Below are 25,108 nucleotides of genomic sequence, written 5' to 3'. Positions count from 1 at the left end.
CTCAGGCGGGCCATGAGAGCCGACTTCAAGTGACAGTGGAAGCGTTCCACTTGTCCGTTCGACTGTGGGTGGTAGGCAGTAGTGTGGTATAGCTGCGTTCCCAACAGGCTGGCCACAGCCGACCACAGGCTGGAGGTGAACTGGGCGCCTCTGTCAGAGATAATGTGGGCCGGTACCCCGAAGCGTGCTACCAGGGTTGCAATCAGCGCTCGGGCGCAGGAATCGGCAGATGTGTCGGTGAGCGGGACCGCCTCTGGCCACCTCGTGAACCGGTCTACCATAGTTAGGAGGTACCGCGATCCTTGGGACACTGGTAGGGGGCCCACGATATCCACATGAATGTGGTCGAACCTCCGGTGGGTGGGTTCGAACTGCTGCGGCGGGGCTTTAGTGTGCCACTGCATCTTGGCTGTTTGGCACTGCGCGTACGTTCTGGCCCATTCACTGACCTGCTTGCGAAGTCTGTACCATGCGAACTTGCTGGAGACCAGCCGGACGGTTGTCCTGATAGATGGGTGCGCCAAACCGCATATGGAGTCAAAAACTCGCCGCCTCCAGGCTGCCAGGACGATGGGGCGAGGTTGGCTGGTAGCCAAGTCGCACAGGAGGGTCCTCTCACTTGGGCCTACGAGAAAGTCCTGCAGCTGCAAACCCGAGACTGCGGTCCTGTAGCTGGGCATCTCGTCGTCTGCCTGCTGCGCCTCCGCCAGTGCTGCATAGTCCACCCCCAGGGACAGGGCCTGGACAGCTGGTCTGGAGAGTGCGTCCGCCACGATGTTGTCCTTTCCCGAGACATGCTGGATGTCCGTCGTGTACTCGGAGATGTAGGACAGATGTTGCTGCTGGCGAGCCGACCAGGGATCGGACACCTTTGTGAACGCAAAGGTCAACGGTTTGTGGTCCGTGAACGTGGTGAACGGCCTGCCTTCTAAGAAGTACCTGAGATGCCGGATTACCAGATACAGTGCCAACAGCTCCCGGTCGAAAGCACTGTACTTGAGTTCGGGTGGTCATAGGTGTTTGCTGAAGAATGCCGGGGTTGCCAGCGCCCCTCGATGAGCTGCTCCAGCACCCCACCAACTGCTGTGTCGGATGCGTCCACCGTGAGGGCGGTCGGAACGTCCGTTCTGGGGTGCACCAACATCGCGGCATCTGCTAAGGCTTCCTTGGCTTTAACGAAAGCGGCCGCGGCCTCCTTGTCCCAAGTAATGTCCTTGCCTTTACCCGACATCAGGGTGTACAAAGGGCGCATGATACGGGCTGCTGAGGGGAGGAAACGGTGGTAGAAGTTGACCATACCAACGAACTCCTGCAGGCCTTTGACTGTGTTGGGCCAGGCAAAGTGGCGGATCGCGTCTACCTTGGCGGGCAGAGGTGTTGCCCCGTCTTTGGTAATCCTGTGGCCCAGGAAGTCGATGGTATCGAGACCGAACTGGTATTTGGCCGGGTTGATCGTGAGGCCGAAATCACTCAGGCGGGAGTAGAGCTGGCGGAGGTGGGACACATGCTCCTGGCAACTACTGCTGGCTATAAGGATGTCGTCCAAATAGATGAATGCAAAGTCCAGGTTGCGTCCCACCGCGTCCATTAGCTGCTGGAACGTCTGTGCGGCATTCTTCAGGCCGAACGGCATTCGGAAGAACTCAAACAGGCTGAACGGGGTGATGAGTGCTGTTTTGGGGATGTCTTCAGGGTGCACCGGGATTTGATGGTATCCCCGGATGAGGTCTACTTTGGAAAAGATTCTTGCCCCGTGCAGGTTTGCTGCAAAGTCCTGTATGTGCGGCACGAGGTAGCGGTCTGGAGTTGTAGCCTTGTTCAGTCTGCAGTAGTTGCCGCATGGTCTCCAGCCCCCGGCTGCTTTGGGCACCATGTGCAAGGGGGGAGGCCCATGGGCTGTCGGACCTCCGTACGATCCCCAATTCCTCCACCCTCTTGAACTCCTCCTTCGCCAGGCGGAGCTTTTCCGGGGGGAGCCTTCGTGCACAGGCGTGGAAGGGTGGTCCCTTGTTCAGGATGTGGTGCTGAACCCCATGTCTGGGCACGGCTGCCATGAACTGCAGTGCCAGAATCGATGGAAAGTCCGCCAGGATTCTGGTGAATTCGTTGTCCAACAGCGTGATGGAGTCCAGGTGTGGGGCCGGCAACTTGGCTTCACTCAGGGAGAACGTCTGGAAAGTCTCGGCATGTACCAGTCTTTTCCCTTGCAAGTCGACCAGCAGGCTGTGAGCTCGCAAGAAGTCCGCCCCCAGGAGTGGTTGAGCCACCGCGGCCAGTGTGAAGTCCCACGTGAACCGGCTGGCGCTGAACTGCAGCTGCACCGTACGGGTGCCGTAGATCCGTATCGTGCTGCCGTTTGCAGCCCTCAGGGTGGGTCCTGGCTTCCTGTTGCGGGTGTTGTACCCCGCCGGGGGCAAGACGCTGATCTCCACTCCGGTGTCGACCAAGAAGCTGCGTCCTGACTGTTTGCCCCAGACGTACAAGAGGCTGTCCTGGTGGCCAGCCGCCATAGTCATTAGCGGCAGCTGGCCCTGGCCCTTGCCCTTGCAGGGCGGGCGACAACGGCGGGCTTTTGTGCCCCACCGCTGGTGGTAGAAACACCACCGTTCACTGGCCTCCTCACTCCTGCCTCTGTGTTGTGTGGGCCCCCCTGCCGGGCCTGGTCTGGTCAGCTGTTGGGCGCATGGCCTGGTAATCTGACCGACGGACGCCACACTCTCCCTCTTGGCTTTCCACAGCACGTCTGCCCAGGCTGCCACCTTCCGGGGGTCGCTGAAATCTGCGTTGGCCAGCAGCAGATGTATGTCCTCGGGCAGCTGCTCTAGGAACGCTTGCTCGAACATGAGGCAGGGCTTGTGTCCGTCAGCCAGGGCCTGCATCTCGTTCATCAATGCTGACGGCAGCCTGTCTCCCAAACCGTCCAGGTGAAGCAGGCGGGCACCCCGCTCATGCCGTGAGAGGCCAAAGGTCCCAATGAGCAGCGCTTTGAATGCTTCATATTTGCCTTCTTCCGGGGGCGACTGTATGAAATCCGCAACCTGGGCGGCTGTCTCCTGGTCAAGGGCACTCACCACGTGGTAGTAACACGTGGAATCAGAAGATATCTGCCAAATCTGGAACTGGGCTTCTGCTTGGCTAAACCACACGTGTGGTCGCAGCGTCCAGAAAGTCAGCAGTTTTAGCAAAACTGCGTGAACGATGAACAGTCGGTCATCTTTGGTCCAAATCCCATTTGGACCATCATGGTCACCAATGTAACGATGTGCTACACACAGCGCTGAAATAACGACACGCAGTCGGTAAGTCGTTTTGAGACTAGTTTATTCAAACTTCGCGGCGCTGGCATTTAATCCCTAGCGCCCGCCCTCTCTGGGAGTAAATGACATCAGAGGTGCATTACCAAAGTCTCCCCCTGCGCGCTGGCTATTTGTGAGCCGGTTCGCCTGCGCAGAAACTGGGTCGCCACAAGATAAAGCTAATTATAAACACAAGAGATTCTGCAGATGCTGGAAATCCAGAGTAATACACGTAAAGTGCTGGAGTAACTCAGCAGGTCAGTCAGCGTTTATAGAAATGAATAAACAATCAACATTTCTGGAAGCTGATTGGTGAAACCAGGTGATTGGGAAGGGGATGAAGTGAGAAACTGGGTGATGATAGGTGGAAAACATGAAGTGCTGAAGAAGAAGGAATCTGATAGGAGAGTGTACCATGAAGATAGGGAAGCAGGAGGGGCACCAGGGGGAAGTGATAGGCAGGTGAGGTGAGGAGAAGTTGTAAGAAGGAAACCCAAATAGGGAATGGATTACAAAAAAGAAGGGGCAGTGAGGAAGAAATCAGCAGAGGTTTCCTCAATGGGCTGAGTGAATTTTGATGATTTATAGGAACTTAGGCCTGCATCATTTTCAGAGAGCTTACTTGTTCAGTGGATGCTTTAAGGCAGGAGTTCCTGACCTTTTTTGTGCCACGGAGCCTTATCATTAACTGAGGGGTCTGTAGATCCCAGGCTGGGAACCCCTGCTTTAGGACTACTGGTCATTGTGCAAATGCAGACATTCAGAACACTCCAACAATTGGTAACTGAGCATTATATTGACATCTGATTGATATGCTTTTCTGATGGTACCTTGTTCCCTTCTTAACAACCCCAGGACATCACTAGCAGGGCATATTTACAAAGCATTATGTGTGTCATTCTCACCTGAAAGTGCGGAGAATCTGGCCGTGATTTCTATATGTGATCCATGCATCATTTTGTGACACATTTTCGTCTGGTGTTAAGTCAAGCTAATACAGAACAATCTACTCTCATTTCACAAGGCACTCTTAGCCAGATGGTGACTTTCATGAACGATGTCCCGGATACAAGCAGAATAAGAACAAACATGAGATGAACATTTAAAAGTGAGTTTAAATAAAATATACTAGTTCAACGTGCATTTATTTTTGAAGTACAGATACTTTATATAGCCTTGAGTTTTATCTACTTACAGGCAGCCATGAAACAATAAAACAAAAATAGAACCTATTGAAAACCAAAGAAGATCGTTGAAAACCCAGTGTACGGAGAGAAAAAACAATGAATCGTGCAAACAATATACGATACAAACAGCTTTCAGAGCTGAAGTTCACAATACCACGCATCACTACAGCTGATTCAGAAGTCCAATCAGAGGGCCTCAGTCCAGCACAGAGTCGAACAAATCCCGCGGTACAGCAGTCCAAACTGGCCTGTCTCCCACTTCTGACTGCAGTGTGGTGAACCAAACTGGCCCGTCTCTTGCCTCTGACCCTGAAACCCCGACTATTTCAAACTGATCTGGCGCTTAAATCATCCAAACCTCGAGTTGTTCCATACCCTCGGGCTCGAGCTCCATTACAAGTGATACAATCAAAGAATCAAGTTACCATATTTAACTTTGAATTTAGTTTATTTTCAATCAAAATCAAATATTTCATAAATAAAATATATCCATATTCTGTCCGGGTTGCATCCAATCTGGTGAATTTGACAATGATTTCTCTGACTTCCGGTAATTTATCCCCCCTCCTCCTCTTCTTTTTCATTCCCCATTGTGGTTCTTCTCACGATTACCTTCCTCTGGTGCCCCTCTCCTTCCAGTTCTTTCATGTTACTTCTTCTTCAGCCCTTTATCTCTTCCCCCCATCACCTTCTAGTTTCTTACTTCATCCCACCTCCCCCACCCATCCACCTTCCCCCTCACCTGATCTCACCTATCACCTGTCAGTTTGTACTCCTTCCCTACACCACCACCTTCTTATTCCTGCTGCCCTTCAATTCCAGTCCTGAAGAAGGGTCCAAAATGTCGACTGTTTATCCATTTCAATAGATGCTCCCTGACTTGCTGAATTCCTCCAGCATTTTGTGAATGTTGCTGAAGATTTCTAACATCAGCAGAATCTCTTGTGTTTATTCTTTTTTTCTTGCTTTTCGTTGTTCTTTAAAAGCAACATCAAACTGGAGGAGGAAAGGGATACCAATATATACTTAGTTTTAGGTCATAGAGTGATGAAGAGAGTTCCAATTCTTCTTGTCACCATGGCAACAATGAATTCCTTTATTCCCTTATGAAGAAGCATGAATGGTATGAAGAACAAAAATAGAAAGTCGACTTATCAATCTACTTTTAACATTTTAAAGATTATTTTCTTAATTTTAGAACCTACTGACAATTTCTTTGTTTTATTTCTGAAGTGTTGAACATATATCAGTTCCTATTATTGATCAACGGTTCCTGTTAAGTTAGCTGAGATGGGTGAAATCTATGGTCATTGTGGCTGGAGTTCAGTAGCGTGTGCAATCTGGGTTGGGGGAATTCATTATAGGAAAAGGGAATTGCAGGACAATTAAATATATAAATAGTGTGGTACGGTTGGTTAGTGGTTAACATGACACCTTACAGAACAAGTAACCCGGGTTCAATTCCCACCACTGTCTGTAAGGAATTTGTACATTCTTCCCGTGACCACGTGGGTTTCCTCCGGGTGCTCCAGTTTCCTCCCACAGTCCAAAGACATACCAGTTGGTAGGTTAATTGGCCATTGTACATTGTCCCGTAATTAGGCTCAGATTAAATTGGGGGAGAGCTGGGTGGTGTGGCAAGGGCTGGAAGGGCCAATTCTGCTCTGTATCTTAATAAATCAAAATTAAAAAAATTAAAAACTGGAGCAAAATAATATTATTATCAGTAAGAAAATAGTGATGGTGAAATTACTAGTACTTAATAAATTTTTATCTCAGAATATTAAGCAAGGTAGCCATGGTAATAATAGAAGCATTAGTTTTCAATTTCAAATATATTTCATAATAGCATGTTTCTTGCAGATTGAGTGCAGCAAATAGAATGCAAGCATTAAAAAAGAGGGGAAAAGGGAAATACCAACTATTTAACCTAACATGAGTGGTGGGAAATATGTCTGCTGCTTCTATAGATGATAAGGTAACAGGAGATTTAGAGAGAGAAAAATAACTCTAGACAACAATTTTTTTTGAAAGTGTTGCTTCCTCAGTATTTTTTTTGTTTATGATAGACTACTTGAAGCTGAGCACAAATACATTTTCAGAGTACTTGCATCGCATAGGAATTAACTGTTAATAAATGTAATGCATATAATTGCTTAACGGTGCTGATACTTTGCAATAGTCCAACTAAGTTAAAAGTGTTTTTTTGATGATTTTTATTTATACTCAGCATCTGAGGCTTCTCTTTTAAGTGTCCAATAATAATCAGGCTACATTGATGGATTCCAGTTGCCTTTTCTCCATGATCGCAATGTCCTGGCGAAATCTTTCACCATGCTCATCACTGACCACGCCAAGATGTTGCAGGGAAGAAGCCTAAATGAGAATGCAGAAAATAAATCTTTAGTGACATGCTGCACTTCATGATTACATTTGCTTGAAGCATGTTGTCAACTAGATATACGTAGCTTGATGTTCTGTAGTTGCCAAAAAAAATTTCAACAACATCCTTGAATGCCTTCTATGCAATTTTCTCCACTGCCACTAGAAGTTCTCCGACCTGCCTGTCATTGATGACCTGTTTGACTTGTGGACCATCAAGCATGCTTTTCTTAATCTTGGCATCAGTTATTCTGATTTGAATTATGAATTGAAATAACAAATATAGAGGATTTCAAAAAAATAGTGCATGATATGAAAACTTCATGGCAATGTTCATGATCAGCAACCCAAAATCCATAATACACATCCAGACGTATTCAGGAAGCGAAACCTTTGTTGTCCAGTATAATAAATAAAGTTTAAAAAAGGCAACATGTTTGATTCATCTTCTAAGGTTTTCTGAGGGTGCATCTACTACAAAATATGAGGAGTACCTTGATGTACTGCAGTTGGACTTTAAGAAGCACTCATCCAAATGCCTTTTAAACATCGTACCTCATTCCATCATCTTCTCTGGTCATAAGTTCCAGATATCAACCATTTACTGTTTGCACTTCAGATTGCCTTTAAAATGTCTTCCTCTTGTCTGAAGCCAACGTGCTCTTGTTTCTGATATTCTTGCACAAAATTATATGCAAAAGACCAGAGAACTTTCTGTTATATGAGCTGAATTAGTCCATTTGGCCTATCAAGGCTACTGTGCTATGCATTCGTAGCTAAAGTCCTTACTGAAGTAAAGGCATACTTTCCATCAAGGTAGTGTAGCAAAGCTGTTCCATATTCTTGGGTTACACAACAACCATCAGAGATGAAATTAAGTCAATTAGCTTTGTGTTCATTGGAGTTTATAAGAATGAGAGGGGATTTCAATGTTCAAAGTAAATTTCAAAGTTCAAACTGAATTTATTATCAAATTATATATACATCACCATATACAACCCTGAGATTCATTTTCTTGCAGGCATATTCAATAAATCCAGAGAATAATAACCTTAACAGAATCAATGAAAGACTGCACCAACTTTGGTGTTGAACCAGTGTGCAAAAGACATCAAACTGTGCAAATACAAAAATTAAAAAAATAATAAATAAACAATAAATATCTAGAACATGAAATGAAGACTCCTTGAAAGTGAGTCCATAGGTTGTGGGAACAGTTCAGTGATGGGGCAAGTAAAGTTGAGTTAAGTTATCCCCTTTGATTTGAGAACCTGATGATTGAGGGGTAATAACTGTTCCTGAACCTGGTAAAGTGAGTCCTGAGGCTCTTGTACCTTCTTCTTAATGGCAGCAGCAAGAAGACAGAATGTTTTGGGTGGTGGGGGGTCCATGATGATGGCTGCTGCTTTCCTGTGACAGTGTTTCATGTACATGTTCTGAATGGTTGGGAAAGCTTAACTCATGGTGGACTGGGCCATATCCACTACTTTTTGTAGGATTTTCTGTTCATTGACGTTGGTACTTCCATACCAGGCTGTGATTCAACCAGTCAATATTAGCTCCACACACACCTTTGGAAGTTTATTATCTGAAGAGGATGATGAATTCCTTGAGTGTGTTCAGAAAAATGTTTTATCAGTCAGTTTCTGGCCCACTAACTAGGTTGGGCTTGGTTCTGGGACATAGGCCAGGCCCTGGACCAATTATCGACAGGAGGGAAAGAACTAGAAGATAATGATCATTATATCTTAAATTGTAGAATAGTTATGGAAAAGAATCCAAACCACTCCAAAGGCTAAATTCAATAGGATATGAATAGATCTGACCCAGGTTAATACAAATTAGATTTTGGCAGGACCTAAACGTAGTATTAAAGTTTTCAATTGTAGTGTAGGTACATTCCACAGAGGGGTAGTTTACAGAAATTAAAGGGAGAATTCCATGGATGAACAACAAAAATAGACATCACAAAGCAGCAAACAAAATGCCTATGATAGATAGGCTTTGAAATAGCAGTGAGGGCCAAGCTTAATATAGAAAATTCAGAGAAAAAAATAAAAGAAGAGAGGGAAGAAGAGAATATGAGAATATGAGAAATGATTGTCAGTAAATGTAGAAGGATATCTAAAAATATTCACTAGAAACAAGAACAGGAAAGGAATCATAGGAGAAGAGATGGAACTGATCAGAAACTAAACAATGATGCCCAGAAGACTTTGGTAAGGTACTAAAAGTTGCCAACAACATTCACTGGGTAATAAGGTGCAGCTGGTGAGTAGACATAGGAAGATGTAGCAGAGATTCCTTGTTATTCTGGATACAATAATAAGGAGAAGAACTAGCAATAACTCAAAGCTCAAAGTCTGAAGTAAATTTATTATCAATGTACATACATGTCACCAGGTACAACACCAAGCTTTGTTTCCTAATGGGCATACTAGATAAATCCAAATGAACGAATGACTGCCCCACTTGGGCGTTCAACCAGTGTGCAAAAGACACAAACTGCAGATACAAATAAAATTTAAAGTAATAAATAAATAAGCAATAAATGTCAAGAACTTGAGATGAAGCGTCCTAGAAAGTGAGTCCATAGGTTGTGGAAACATTCCAGTAATGAGGCAAGTGAAGTTGAGCGAAGTTATCCCCTTTGGTTCAAGAGCCTGATGGTCGAAGAGTAATAGCTGTTCCTAAACCTGGTGGTGTGAGTCCTGGCGCTTCTGCTTCATCTTCCTGATAGTAGTCGTGAGCAGAGAGCATATCCTCGTTGGTAGGGGTTCCTGGTGATGGACGCTGCTTTCCTGCAACAGCGTTCATGTTGATGTGCTCAATGATGGGGGAGCCCTTTACCCATGATGGACTGGGCTATATCCACTACTTTTAGTAGGATTTCCCTGCTTGTAACATGCAGAACTGTGAATGAATGCAGAAAGTTATCTTGTTTTTCATGAATTAACAGAGAAGATCAGTAAGAGGAAAGTGGCTGCTGTGATATACTAAATTTCCAGAAGGCCTTTGATAAGCTATGACAAAATAAGTTCATCATCTAGACTGAAGTCCACTGAAAGAAAAAAATTACATAGCTGCAGGAATTAAAAAATGGATAAGTAATAGAAAATAGAGGTCAAGTGTAAAGAGTTGTTTTACAGATCTAATCTACAAATCTAGCATAAATACTTGTCCTAATATGCACTTGGAGGCTGCTCTATTAGGTATTCCTGTACACCTGCTCATTAATGCAAATATGTAATCAGCCAATCATGTGGCAGCAGCTCAGCGCATGAAAACATCCAGACATGGTCAAGAGGTTCAGTTGTTGTTCAGATCAAATGTCACAATAGGGAAGAAATGTGATCTAAATGACTTTGATCATGGAATGATGGTTGGTGCCAGATGGAGTGGTCTGAATATCTCAGAAACTGCTGATTTCTTGGGATTTTTATCCTCAATGGTCTCTAGAGTTTACAGAGAATGCTGTGAAAAAAATCAGCTTTTGAGTGGCAGTTCTGTGGCAAATCTGGCTCGTTAATGAAAGATGTCAGAGGAGAATGGCCAGAGTGGTTCGAGCTGACAGAAAGGTGACAGTACCTCAAATAACCCCACTATGCAACAAAGATGTGCAGAAGTAGATGGGCTACAGCAGCAGAAGGAGTAGACAGAGGCCTACTCCTGGACCTAATAATGTGGCCGTTCAGTGTATGTTAATGCTATAGACATGACTGTGAAGTGCATAACTTCAAACTCTGCAACTAACAAAAAAAAAACAGTGGAACAGTGAAATGTGAGAAGGGTATTAATATGGTCTGAGCCCAGTGAAAAGGCTGGATTCACAGGAAGTGAAACTAAAATGCAGAGGAAGCAAACTTTTACATTTTGGTAGAAACCTTTGAAGAGATAACACAAGTTATAGGGCACAAGGGTTAAAGAGTATCGAGATGAAGGAATTCATTGAAAGCAGGAGGGCAGGTTGACAATGTGCTTCAAGAAAATGCAAGGTCACGAAGTACAAGAGCAAATGCAATGTTAGCAGGGATGGTTACGTGTTCTAAGGGGGCATTAGGGGAAATAGAAGTTTTCAGGATGCGTTCAAGATTCTTTCGGGGGAAGAGGGGCAGTAAGCGGCACAATAACTGAGGCACGAGATCTGACCAACCATTAGTAGAGCAGGCAATTCCAAGAAAAAAGATGAGGCACTGGAACACAGGCAGAACCATAATTCTGAGGCAGAGAGCACTCATCATCACAACACATCTGAAACTCAGCAACCTCTTCCAACCTTACCAACCAAACGAGCGTTATTGGGGATACATAAATTAGCAACCAGGGTGCCCAGCAGTTCCCCTTGACTTGTGGCACAGAGCGAGTTCATGTAATTTAACAGTTGTTAAGTCAAGTACACCCTCTCAGCTTACTCCACAGATCTACAGAAAACAGGTTCCACAACGATACCTTGCTGGCTGGAACCAAACAGTGAAATAGAGCCAAATCAGTGAACCAGCCAATCACGAGGATTCCTTTAGAGGTGTTCAAAGTTACCTCTGCTTCATATGTGCAGTCAAGAAGCATCTTTGGGGATTATGAGACCTTACATGACTGGTCAATCACTCTAACTGGAAAAGTATAAAAATGGCTTGCTGAACACCAGCTGTATCGCAGCTAACATTCAGATTCCAGTCTGAATCCTTGTCAACGCAATTTTCACTGTTGTGATCATCTTCGTCTTTGCTTCTCCATTCCTTTGTGTGGTGCTACCATTGTTCCATCCGTGTCAACTCACTGCTGTCGTCAAAATCTGATAGGCATTACCAGTTTGTGTTAATTTTTAATTTTGATTTAGCCCTGTTAATGATGCGTAAACATGAATGGCGCCATCTCTGTGAGCCTGAAGGCAGCGAAGCCTTGAATTCTAATCATGCTAAGAGACAGGAGCTACAGGAAGTGCATCAGTACAATGTTACATATCTGGAGTATGGTTTTACTCCATTCCCGTCAGATCAGTGACACCCCATGTGTCTTATTTGTAATACTGTACTGTCTAATGAAGCCATGAAACCATAGAGATTGCAGGAACACTTCCGTAAAAGATACCTTGAATACCTTATGGTATTATTCAGTTCCGGAAGATGAAAGAAGCATTTGAAATGCATTGCATGCTCGAATCATTTGCCAAGAAAGCTAAAAATAACCCTAATAGTGGTCTCATTGCTTCTTTAAAAATTTCCAAAATGATAGCAAAGTGTGGAAAATCTCATACAGTTGGTGAAAGATTAATAATGCCTGCTGTATCAAAAGTGCTCACCACTGTTCTTAAAATGGATACCAGTATTTTAAAATCATTTTCTCTGAGTAATAACTCTGTAGCTCGTCATATTGATGAAATGAGTGAAGATGTTAAGCATCAACTATGTACAGAGCTACAAAAAAATAACAGAATTTGGGATACAACTGTCTGAGTCAACTGTGAAAGGCAACAAGGCATTGCTAATGGCATGTGTACAGTTTATTAAAAATGGAAAGGTTTATGAAGAAATTCTCTTTTGTAAAAAGTTAAAAAAATATATCAACAGAGACTTAATCTATGATGAGCTCAAAATGGATATTGAGGTAGGTTTTCCGATTAGAAACATGATTTTTTGTGAAACAGATGGAACAGTGAGTCACAGTAGTTTCTGCTACTGTCTTACTATTCATGATCCTGGGTTCAATCCTGATCTCTGGTGCTGACTCTTTGAAGTTTGTACTTCCTCTCCATGACTGTGTGGGCTTGGTTGGTTTCCTCCCATCATCTGAAGACATTCTGGTAGGTTAGTGTAACTTACTTTTTAGTATAGATGATCAGAAAGAGAATCAAAAGGGGAGTTACTAGTGTAGCCTCAGTATAGGGTAAGATATACAATAATTAAAGAAACTTCCTTCAATGGGGGGGAGCAGTCAAGAGCTGGAGACATAGAATGACAAACAAAAACTACAAAAGTGCCAACCCCTACATCTTCATCTGTAACCATTTAATCTGCCGCAACCACTAATTCTCCTGCTTACCTTCATCCTTATTCTGGGAAAGAAGGCAAACCCTCCCCTTCCTCCCCTTCCCACTTGGTGGATGGGTCCCTGGTCAGGGAAGGTGAACATTCAGAACATTCAGCTTAGCCCATTCTAAACTTCTATAGATGTGTAGTGGAGAGTGTATTGACTGACTGCATCTCAGCCTGGTATGAAAACTCCAATGCCTTTGAACAGAAAATCCTACAAAAGGCCCAATACATCACTGATAAAGCTCTCGTCACCATTGAGCACATTGATACAGAATGTTGCAGGAATGCAGAATCCATCATCAGGGACTTCCACCACCCAGGTCATGTGCTCTTCTCACTGCTGCCATCAGGAAGATGATACAGGAGCCTTAGGACTCACACCACCAGGTTCAGGAACAGTTACTGCTCCTCAAACATCGGGTTCTTCAACCAAAGGGAATAATTTCACTCAACTTCATTGAAATTATTGAAACATCACTGAAATGTTCCCACAACCTATGGACTCACTTTCAAGCATTCTTCATCTCACGTACTTGATACTTATTGCTTATTTATTTATGATTTTTAATTTATTTTGTATTTGCAATTTGCGTCTTTTGCACACTTGTTGAAAGTTCAAGTTGGTGCAGTCTCAAAATATAGACTCAACACAGAACTAATAGAAAGTGCCTTTTAGAAAAAAAAATCACATTTCAGAGCTATAAAAATGAGTGTTATTTTTATTCCACAAGAGCTGATTGCTTCTTAGCCTATAAAAATACCTCAACTGTGAACTAACCCCCTCAAATTTCGTCTGTATGCGACAATCTATTGATGGTGCTGTACCAATGCAACCTTCTATTACGGTCAATATTTGTAAAATGTGTTAAATGTGTACAGCTAATATTTTAATCAATAAATAAACTTTCACTGCCCCAGTAAATATCTCAGCACATAATTGAGCTAGTCCGCATCAGCCAATGTCTTGCACTACACCACTGGACATAAAGTATTGTATCAATTTCATTAATAGTTCTGACCACATGTTGTCAACAGCAAATGATTTATCCAGCTTCAGGCAGTCAATCAGTTTAATATAAGCAATCAATACCCTGTTGAGCTGAATTCAGTCCTCTATGGTAGGAAGGAAAGAATAGTCTGAGACAGAGTGCCAGATTTTGTTATTATGGGAACTGTTTATTGATCTGTGGCATTTAAATGCAGTTAAGATCCAAACTTATTCCAGTTCATCTTTACAGTACATTGCATCAGGACAGCTAACAGTATTGCCAACAGTGCCTGCCACTCTGGCTATCCCCTTTCTTCTCCTCAACCTTCTAGGAGAAGATACAGAAGCAAGATGGACTGGACAGGCAGGGTATCGGGATCAGATTCGATGGTCAGAATCAAGTTTATTATCACCAGCATGTGACATGAAATTTGTTAACTTAGCAGCCGCAGTTCAAAGCAATAAATAACCTAGCAGAGAAAGAAAAATAAATAGATAAAATAAAACATAATAATAAATAAACAAGTAAATCAATTATGTTTATTGAATAGTTTATTTAAAAATGTGTAAAAACAGAAATACTGTATATTAAAAAAGTGAGGTAGTGTCCAAAGCTTCAAAGTCCGATTAGGAATCAGATGGCAGAGGGGAAGAAGCTGTTCCTGAATCGCTGAGTGTGTGCCTTCAGGCTTCTGTATCTCCTACCTGATGGTAACAGTGAGAAAAGGGCATGCTCTGGGTGCTGGAGGTCTTTAATAATGTATACTACATTTCTGAAACAACACTCCCTAAAGCTGTTCTGGGTACTTTGTAGGCTAGTGCCCAAGATGGAGCTGACTAGATTTACAACCTTCTGCAGCTTCTTTTAGTCCTGTGCATTAGCCCCTCCATACCGGACAGTGATGCAGCCTGTCAGAATGCTCTCCACGGTACAACTATAGAAGCTTTTGAGTGTATTTGTTGGCATGCCAAATCATTTCAAACTCCTAATAAAGTATAGCCGCTGTCCTGCCTTCTTTATGACTACTTCAATATGTTGGGACCAGGTTAGATCCACAGAGATCTTAACACCCAGGAACCTGAAGCTGCTCACTCTCTCCACTTCTGATCCCTCTATGAGGATTGGTATGTGTTCCTTCGTCTTACCCTTCTTGAAATCCACAATCAGCTCTTTCGTCTCACTGATGTTGAGTGCCAGGTTGTTGCTGCGGCACCACTCCACTAGTTAGCATATCTCACTCCTACACGTCCTCTCTTCACCACCTGAGATTCTACCAACAATGGCTGCATTGTCAGCAAATTTGTAGATGGTATTTGAGCTATGCCTAGCCACACAGTCATGTGCATACAGAGAGTAGAGCAGTGAGCTAAACACACACCCCTGAGTGCGCCAGTGTTGATTGTTAGCGAGGAGGATATGTTATCACCAATCCACACAGACTGTGGTCTTCCAGTTAGGAAGTCGAGAATCCAATTACAGAGGGAGGTACAGAGGCCCAGGTTCTGCAACTTCTCCATCAGGATTGTGGGAATGATCCTGATTGTTCTGCTTTTTGCTCAGCAACGTTTACTCTGCTCTGTGTTGAACTGGGGCTGAGGCTGGGGCCTGCTCCGGCTGCTCCGGGCTTTGTATCTGTGGACTCACTTCCGTTCTGAATGCAATTTGCTTACTTTTATTACTTGCACGATTTGGGGGTTTTTTTTCTCTCTGCACATTGGGTGTTTGACAGTCTTTTTTATGGTTTTCTTTCGAGTTCTTTCTATTGTGGCTGCCTTTAAGGAGATAAATCTCAAGGTGGTACAATAAATGTACTTTGAACTTTGAACTATTTTACAATGGCCAGACTAGAACCATACCAAATATTCCAAGCATATTCATATTTAACTTTAGTCATAAGGCTGGAAATCACAAAGCTTTTTTCAGTCTTATATGCCTCCATCTCAGAAGAGGGTGCATTTTGGCTGTGCTTTTATCTTTGCTGTTAATTACAACCTCAAAAAATTCAAAGAGATTTGTCAAGCATAATTTTCCTTTCATGTCTCTATATTGACTAATTGTCAGGCTTACGGTGTTTTTGTAAACAGTACTCTAAACCTTTCTTTTTGATCTTTAACATTTCTTATTGACCACAATTGGACTACTTTTCCTGTTGATGTTTTCTTTTGCCTTAAAGAATTAGATATTACTTGCAAACACTGTCATAATTCTTTAAAATTTCAACAGCATCTTGTTTACTGACGTATCTTTTGTAATGTACTTCCTCTACATCTTATTTCTAACTTACGCCTCATGGCTTTGTTATTGCTTAATTTATATTTGAGAACCTGGAATCTGATTGTGATCATTTTCTATATACAATTCTAACATATTGTATGCACTGTTTCCCAAAGGTCCCTTAATTACCAGATCATCTATAAACCTTTTCTTAATGGACAACATAAATGCTAAAATAGCCTGTTCCTTTCGTAGTTTCACAGACACTGATCTAGAAAACCTCCCCCTGTACACTCAGGAATACACCTCTATTAAAGACCAGTCATGTGGTTGCGTACGGTCTGAAATCTTTGCATAGATATTGTGTTATATCATTTTAACATGCAGCTCTAACTTGCCAAATTACAGTACTGTGCAAAAGCCTTAGGCACATATATATAGCTAGGGTGCCTAAGACTTTTGCACACTACTGTGGCAATTTTATGTATTGCACTGTACCGCTGTCACGCACGAGAAAAACATATTTCATGGCGCATGTGAGTGATGATAATCCTGATTCTGATATGAGTCTCTATTGTGGACTGAGAGTGGGAAGGAGGCAAGAAGAGGGAAATAATGTTTGGGAAAAGGGGAAGGGAGTGGGAAGCACCAGAAAGACATTCTGTAATGATCAATAAGCCAATGGTTTGGAATCGAATTACTTCGTCTGGTATCCCGCGCCACCCTGCCTCCCTTCCCCTCCCCAGCTCCAGCACTCCTCTGCCACCTGTCCTACACACATTCTGCTGCAATCCACCCTCACCATTCCCAACATCCTTTACTCCTGCCAGATTTACAAACTGGCTCTCCGCACCACGTTGACAAATACTGTGCAAAAGTGTAAGGCACCCTAGCTGTATATAGTAGATGTGCCTAGGACTTTACTATGTATTATGCACCATATCGTTTCTGGTGTTTGAGTGTCCCTGTCCACTTCCCACCAGTTTTCTATCTATAACTATTTCTCAGCTCTGCTTAAATAATTCTGTTTTCTGCGATGAGGTTCTTCTACATGACAGCCTGTATCCCATTCTTTGAAACCAGGGATAACTTGCCTTCCATTCTTTTTTCTTCAAAGATCATGGAAAACTGTATTTAATTCCTAAAGATAGTTACTGTGCATCACCAAGGTCATGCCTTATTCTTTTTGTTACCATCAGGAAGAAGGTACAGAACCCTGAAGGCACACACTAAATGATTCAGAAACAGCTACTTCCCCTCTGCCATTCAATTTCTGAATGGACATTGAACCCATGAACACTAGCTCACTACTTTATTTATTTATGTTTTTGCACAACTTATTTAATTTAGCTATTTAATATATTACAGTGCTCCAGAGTAGGGGCATGGTCAACAGCCCACTCCAACATTCCTAGTAACCAGTGCTATTTATGGTTCTTGTTTTAAGATGCTTTTGTGGGGTTATGGTGGTATGTTCAAGTTCATTTATTGTTCCATTTTAGCTTGGGTTATACAGTTAGTAATATGTATGTTTGTGGGACACCCTAACTGTAACCGAGGTGTGTAACAATCACACCATGTGAATGTGACTGAGTGAGTTCTCTCCATGGGTTATAGTGCCCAGTCTGTTTTTATGCTTGTCGCAATAAAAACAGCTGTTGAGTTAAACATGTTTTTCTCATTTGTTATCATGGGCCGAACGCTCACCACAATATATATATTTACTGTAATTTTTTTTCTCTGTTATTATGTACTGCATTTTACTGCTGCTGCAAAGACAAAGAATTTCATAAGATATGTCAGTGATAGTAAACTTGATTCTGATTCTGATTTTGTTATTGTAATGGCTAGCATGAATCTCCCTGTCTTTTTATGTATAATCTTAGCTTTCTCATAAAGAGTCTCAATTTCAGTTTTTCTACCTAGACTGTAACTGGATGTTAATGTTTGTACACACAGACTGGGTGTGATTGGTTTCTTAATTATAATACCCATCAGCCTCCACATTGGTAGAAAATATTCTGCAAATATAAAAGTGAATTAATTCCTGAGGGAAAAGAAATATTAAGCAGCTCTGTGAGATCATTTCACTGGAAATCAAAGTCACAAATTCAGGCTTTGTGATTTGTTTTTCTCCTGAACCAAAAGCACTATAACTGTTACAAAGAAGAAAAAAGCTGCAGATGCTGGAAATCCAAGCAACACACACAAAATGCTGGAGGAACTCAGCAGGCCAGGCAGCATCTATACAAACAGAGTACTGTTGTCGATTCGGGAACCTCAGCTGAACTGTCTCGGGCCGAAACGTCGACTGTACTTTTTTCCATAGATGCTGCCTGGCCTGCTGAGTTCCTCCAACATTTTGTGTGTGTCACTATATCTTTGTGCCTAGCGAATATGTATTATTGTAACAGGTTTGGATAATTTCAGCAAACACATTACTTTAATCTTTTCTTGTGAAGAAATTTCATTGCCAAATTCCATGACGTTAGAAGGCAATAATTGAAAAGGATTATGTTGGTATGGAGAATAGAATTTGTAACCTTTTGTTGACCTCTCTCTGTTTCCATAATGCCTTATCTACTGGTTATTAAGGCTAAGTTGGAAATCTCATACATTTATTGACATAGTCAAGGTTACATAAGTTAAGCACTAAATATTGACAAAGTTTAACCTGTGAAATTAGAAAGGTCCAGTAGGCTTGATAGAATAATAATTACTTACAACCGAGTGAATCACATAACCGATTTGCACATTGCTCGTTTATACATTTACTCTGGGAATGGAAAAAGGTAGTTGTTAATCAGTTATTTGTACAATAATCCTTTATAGTTTTAAATAAAAGTGTGTATTTTAAAATAGCTCTGTTCTCACTTGGTACCTTTCAGCTGCACCAACTTGCTTTTATATGGTCCTAGTGTCACAACTGCTGCGGGGTCTATGTGCCCCTGCAGGGGGGCTGTGCTACAGGTTCGGCAAATGCACTCATGAATGTGCACGTTACAGCTATTTACTGTCTCATTCTGGTGGTATTTAACTCCCTTCTTTTCGTTCTGGTCTTGCCCAGACTTGACCAAAAGCACAGCAACATTTACACTCCCTGTTTTCCCTCATCCTTGTTCGGGAAAGAAGACTGCCAATTCGACTGACATTGAAAAGGAGTGGAATTCATTTAGTCTTTAGTTAATGCTTCCAGCCATAGTGTTGGTGTTAATTTTCAGTTAGAAAATTTTAACTAAAGGCCCTGTTGGCCTAGTGTTAATTGTTTCTCTTTCCTTTTCATTCCACAACAGTTCTCATTAAAGTCAGTGAATTGTCAACACACTTCAATGTCTCTCTCTTCACACTTGGGCCATATCGAATATTCTGACACAACCTGGTAACAATAACAAAGCTAAGCAACCCACACAAAATACTGGAGGAACTCAGCAGATCGGGCAGCATCTGTAGAAATGAATAAACAGTCAACATTATGGGTCAAGTCCCTTCATCAGCAATGGAAGGGGGAAAGACACCAGAATAAAAAGGTTGGCAGGAGGGGAAGGAGAACAATGTTGAAGGTGATAGGATGGAAAAGTCAGAGGGCAGCAGAGGGTTCACAGAGGAGGAGCAGTAAGAGAGGGTTTCACTAAACTCCCGTCGAAGAGACGATTTAAACTTCAGCGTAGGCATCCCTCGAAGAGACTTCACGGTGGAGCTGCAAATCATAAACACAAGAAATTCTGTGGGTGCTGGAAATAAGGGCTGGAGTTGTACTGAGTTTCATTAGGAGATGTTCAGAAGGAAAACCAAAGTTTGGTCAATAAGGTATAGGTTTCAAGGCGTCTTTAAAAAAAGCAAACAGTAAAAGAAGTGGAATATTTTAAAGATAGAATTCCTGTACGGAGGGTCAACATAGTTGAAGGCATGATGTTTTGTAGTGAATTGATTAAATGAGGCATGCAGACTGGAGGAGGCTGCAGAGATCGGAAGGGATAAAGTTGTGAAAGATGGGAGAATAGCCGAGGTAGGCCTCATGTTCATCCCGACAAGCATTTTTGGACTTTTCCGACTTCAAGTTGCTTTACATCGATTCAAATGTTTCTGGGTGGTCCAATGAATGTCTGGTCTCCTGGAAATTGAGGGTTGTGGGTGTTTATATGAGCATGAAGGACTGAGGAACGGTCTGCTTTTCCTCCATACGGCAGCATGGGTCTTGTTTGCCCTCCTGCTGAACTGAGGCTGACGGGTCCTCAAGCTGCTCCGGACTCTGTGTCTGAGGGCCCTGCAATGTTTTCTCCTCTCTGCACTGAACTGGGCCTGAGGCTGTGGCCTACACTGGCTGCTCTGGGCTCGGTATCTATGGACTCACTTCTGTTCTGAATGTTATTTAATTACTTTTATTGCTCGCATGATTAGTATAATGTGCACGTACTTTGTAGATGGGTAGCTGGAGCCTGTCAGCCTGGGAAGGCAGTCCATCTAAGAGAGGGAAAACTCTGATTTCAAGCCTCCGCTGCCTTGCGGCCATACCCACTTATGGGAAAGGCTTTGGGAGTAAACCCTGAGGACAAATCCGGAGCTGGAGTCCCTAAGGCAGTCTGACGTTGCCTTCAACCTCGCTCTGGCAATTCCTGTGATGTCACTGGTGCCAAGCTGTATCGACCCTTGCCCTTCCCTTGGACAACATCGGTGGCGTGGAGAAGGGAGACTTGCTGCATGGGCAACTGCTGGTCTCCCATACAACCTTGCCCAGGCCTGCGCCCTGGAGAAAACTTTCCAGACACAGATCCATGGTCTCGCGAGACTAATGGATGCCATACGCATGCTTTGATAATAAATGTACTTTGAACTTTGGATTTTGAACCACAGCGACTATACAGTACTACCTGAGGTACTTAAGGAGAGCTGATCTGCCCCAAAAATTGCTGGCCAACTTTTATCGATGTGTGATCGAGTGCATACTGACATAGGGAATGACTGTGTGGTACTCTCACTGCAGCAAGACAAATCACAAAGCACTCCAACGGGTGATTAGGACAGCTCAGCACATCACTGGGACTCAACTACCGGACCGGGAGACAACCTACAACTCTGGATGCCTACAGCACATTCGCAACACTGGACACTGTTACCGGACACTGTTTGTTCAATCTCCTGCCATCTGGTTGGAGAAACAGAAATATTTATGCCAAGACTGTAAGACTGGCGCGGCATGGTAGTGTAGTGGTTAGCACAATGCCTTACAGTACCGGCGATGCAGGTTCAATTCCTGCCGCTGTCTGTAAGGAGCTTGTACGTTCTCCCCAGTGACCACATGGCTTTCCTCCAGGCACGCCGGTTTCCGAAGACGTACGGGCTGGTAGGGTAATTGGTGATTGTAAATTTTCCTGTGCTTAGGTTAGGGTTAGATCAGGGGTTGCTGGGCGGTGCAGTTTGAAGGGCCAGAGGGCCCAGTTCCACACTGTATCACAATAAATTAAAAGCAGCTTCTTCCCAAGGGCAGTTGTGCAGCTGAATACTGCTATGCCCCAGCTTGCCAATGGCATCTATGTGTTATGGACTATTAAAATCATTTGTTGCATGTAAATATGAGTTTTTTAAATCAAACCGTATCACATGCATTGTAAATATCTGTTTTGCACAGCCTGGAATAGCACCAAAATCTTATTGTCTTCATCAACAACAATAAAGTTCTACCCTATTCTAATCAGCAGTGACATGCTCCTAAAGCTTCTTCAGAATGCTAAAGGATAAGAATGTAGTGAAATGCCACTGGGCTCCATATCGCCCTTCATGCTGTCTGGAGTGGGCTCCCCTATAATCATAAAGGGTGTAGGTCCCATCAAATGCCGCACTCCCAGGGAAGAGATACATCGCTGTAGATCTTTGCATTCTCTCAATTCATGGCTAAGGGCTCTGAGCTCAGGAGTGTGTTGTGTTTCTCTGATCATCCACCAGCCGCTGGCCTGAGAGCAGCTTGCCAGAGGTATTGTGCATTAACAGTGGAAAATCAAACAGCGGAAGATCTGAAAACGACCATGAGCCACAGATGAGCGCGTTCACACAGTATGGAAACTGGCAGAAAGCTGGTGTCAAATTAAATACTTAAATGATCAGATGATATTGATTTCTGATACAGCTGTGGAAATGTACTTGCTTTGGAAATAATTCCAGCTTTTTACTATTAAAGGGATAGTTTCACAAAGTTTTACAAGCATCAGTGGTGATCAACAAAGAAGTAAAAGAGCACTTCAAAATGTCAAGTATAGCAAATATTATCATAGCCAGAAAACTATTAATGGCTTGCCTAATAGTTTTGTAGATATGGGCTATGTTTGCAAATGACTGATACTGTTTGCGATTTTAAAGAAAACCTGCTGAAAAATATTAGCAGAAGATCATAAAACCATACGATTTCAGAGTAGAATTAGGCCTTTTGGTCCATCAAGTCTGTTCCGTCATTCCATTGCAGCTGATTTATTATCCCTCTCAACCCCATTCTCTTGCCTTCTCCCCATAACCTTTGACTCCCTGACTAATCAGGAACCTATTAGCCTCCACTTCAGATATACTCAATGACTTGGCCTGCATAACTGTTTTTGGTAATGAATTCCACAGACTCAGTACTCTCAGGCCAAAGAAATTCCTCCTCATCTCTTTTGTAAATGGACGTCCCTCTATTCTGAGGCTCTGCCCTTTGGTCTGTGTCCCGCCCGTTATAGGAGACACCCTCTCCACATCCACTCTGTCTAGGCCTTTCAATATTCAATAGGTTTCAATGAGATGCTCCCTCATTCTTCTGAACTCCCGTGAGTACAGGCCCAGAGCCATCAAATTCTCCTCACATATTAACTCTTTCATTCCTGGAATCATTCTCATGAACCTCCTCTGGACCTTCTGCAATGCCAGCACATTGTTTCTTTGATAAGGGGCCCAAAACTGCTCACAATACTCTAAGTGCAGTCTGACCAATGCCTTATAAACCCTCAGCATGACATCCTTGCTTTTATGTTCTGGTCCTGTCAAAATGAATGCTAACACTACGTTTGCTTTACTTACCACTGATTCAGCCTTCAAGTTGTGAGGCCCACCCCTTGGTCAGGGTCGAACATGGACGTTGCATCTCTGCTGTCTTTGTGATACTCAAGCCAGTATGCAAGCCAGAGCAGTACAATATGGGAGAACAAGCTCCCCCTCTCCACACAGCTAATTGACGCAAAGGAACAGCAGAGGCCGATATAGTTTCATACCGGCAACATCTCAACAATTGCCAGTCAGTGTTGAACTCAATGTAGGACTGTCTTTGGGACTGCAGTTCTGGATTTTCCCTCAGGGTTTACTCCTGAAGCCTTTGCCATGAGTGAGCAGAGCCGCAAGGGAGCGGAGGGTTGAGATCAGAGTTTTCTTTCTCCCAGGTGAGCTGCCAAACATGCCTTTGCCTCCTCTCCTGTCAGTAGAAATAGTTCCGTCAGGCTTAGTAGCTAAGCCACGTGTGAAAGCCAGGAGCTGGACTTGATTGTCCGAGGCTCTTGAGACACACACCATTTGGAGCTTTAATAGTTAGGGAGAGCTCGTCCCCACTACTTCCACTGGCTATATCAACCTTAAGGAAGCAAGTTTATTCCTACAAGAAAACCTTTAGGGAATACTACACAAGGACTCTCAGTCCCTTTGCATCTCTGATTTTTGATTTTTCGCCCCACTTAGAAATGACTCTTTGCCTTTTTTCCTTCTACCAAAGTGCATGACCATACGCTTCTGGGGAGGCTACCATTGAGTTATTTATATATTTATATATGGATTTTGTAGCTTCACAGAACTTCGGGGGCTCTGTGCAATTTGTTTGAAGTCTGGATGAATTTTAGTACCCAAGTACTATACACATGTGATATTCTTTGCAGAGAACCCCTAACACAGGCAGTGCAATCAAATACCTTATCTGGACACTTAAGTATCAAGGGCCCAGACAAGTTCACCTGTACATTTAATAATACATCCCCCGATACCCTGATCTTCTCAATCTGGCCCGGCCCCCGATACCCTGATCTTCTCAATCTGGCCCGGCCCCCGATACCCTGATCTTCTCAATCTGGCCCGGCCCCCGATACCCTGACCTTCTCAATCTGGCCCGGCCCCCGATACCCTGACCTTCTCAATCTGGCCCGGCCCCCGATACCCTGACCTTCTCAATCTGGCCCGGCCCCCGATAACCTGATCTTCTCAATCTGGCCCGACCCCCGATACCCTGATCTTCTCAATCTGGCCCGACCCCCGATACCCTGATCTTCTCAATCTGGCCCGGCCCTTCAATCATCCAAACATATGGTTGTTCCTCGCTCTCGCATCCAGGCTAAGTTGCTTCAGTACGCTCTGCAGCTTGGGTGCCACCACCTCAGTTCGGCCCACACCCGATATTTCCAATTCCATTTGCCTGCATCAGTGTGACCTAAAAGGTGTTTACAGGAGCATGTTTGACATCCAGCTGAGATAGGGTCCTTCTAGGGCAGAAACTTAACAGTCTCATCTGAGCTTTTTCTCACCCGTGTCTGTCTGTCTGTCTGTCTCTCTCTCACACACACACACACACACACACACACACACACACACACACACACACACACACACACACACACACACACACACACACACACACACACACACACACACACACACACACACACACCCTCCCCCAATTTAAGGAGAGGTCCAAGCTTGCAGCCTCATGCAACCACACCAAAATTTAGCCCAGAACCTGCATGCAAGGTCACGCTCCCCACCTACCGATGTTACATTGGTTGTGCTCCATCCTTGACCACTGGTTGCACCCTCCAGTGACCAACCTTCTTCCAGACTATTGATCCAATGCGTCAGCAAATCCCAGTTTCTGAACCTTTCCCTGACCGTGCAACCTGCTCTGCTCTTTCCACAGTATTCTGATCCCTGGCCCTCCTTCCCAAACCTGGGCTGACCTGCATCCAGTCCTTCCCAGTTTCCTCTGCGTGTTCCAGGAAACCCGCGCGGTCATG

Source organism: Hemitrygon akajei, chromosome 14 (genome assembly GCF_048418815.1).
Source record: "Hemitrygon akajei chromosome 14, sHemAka1.3, whole genome shotgun sequence".
Taxonomy (NCBI): Eukaryota; Metazoa; Chordata; class Chondrichthyes; order Myliobatiformes; family Dasyatidae; genus Hemitrygon; species Hemitrygon akajei.
Note: the sequence above shows the minus strand (reverse complement) of the source record.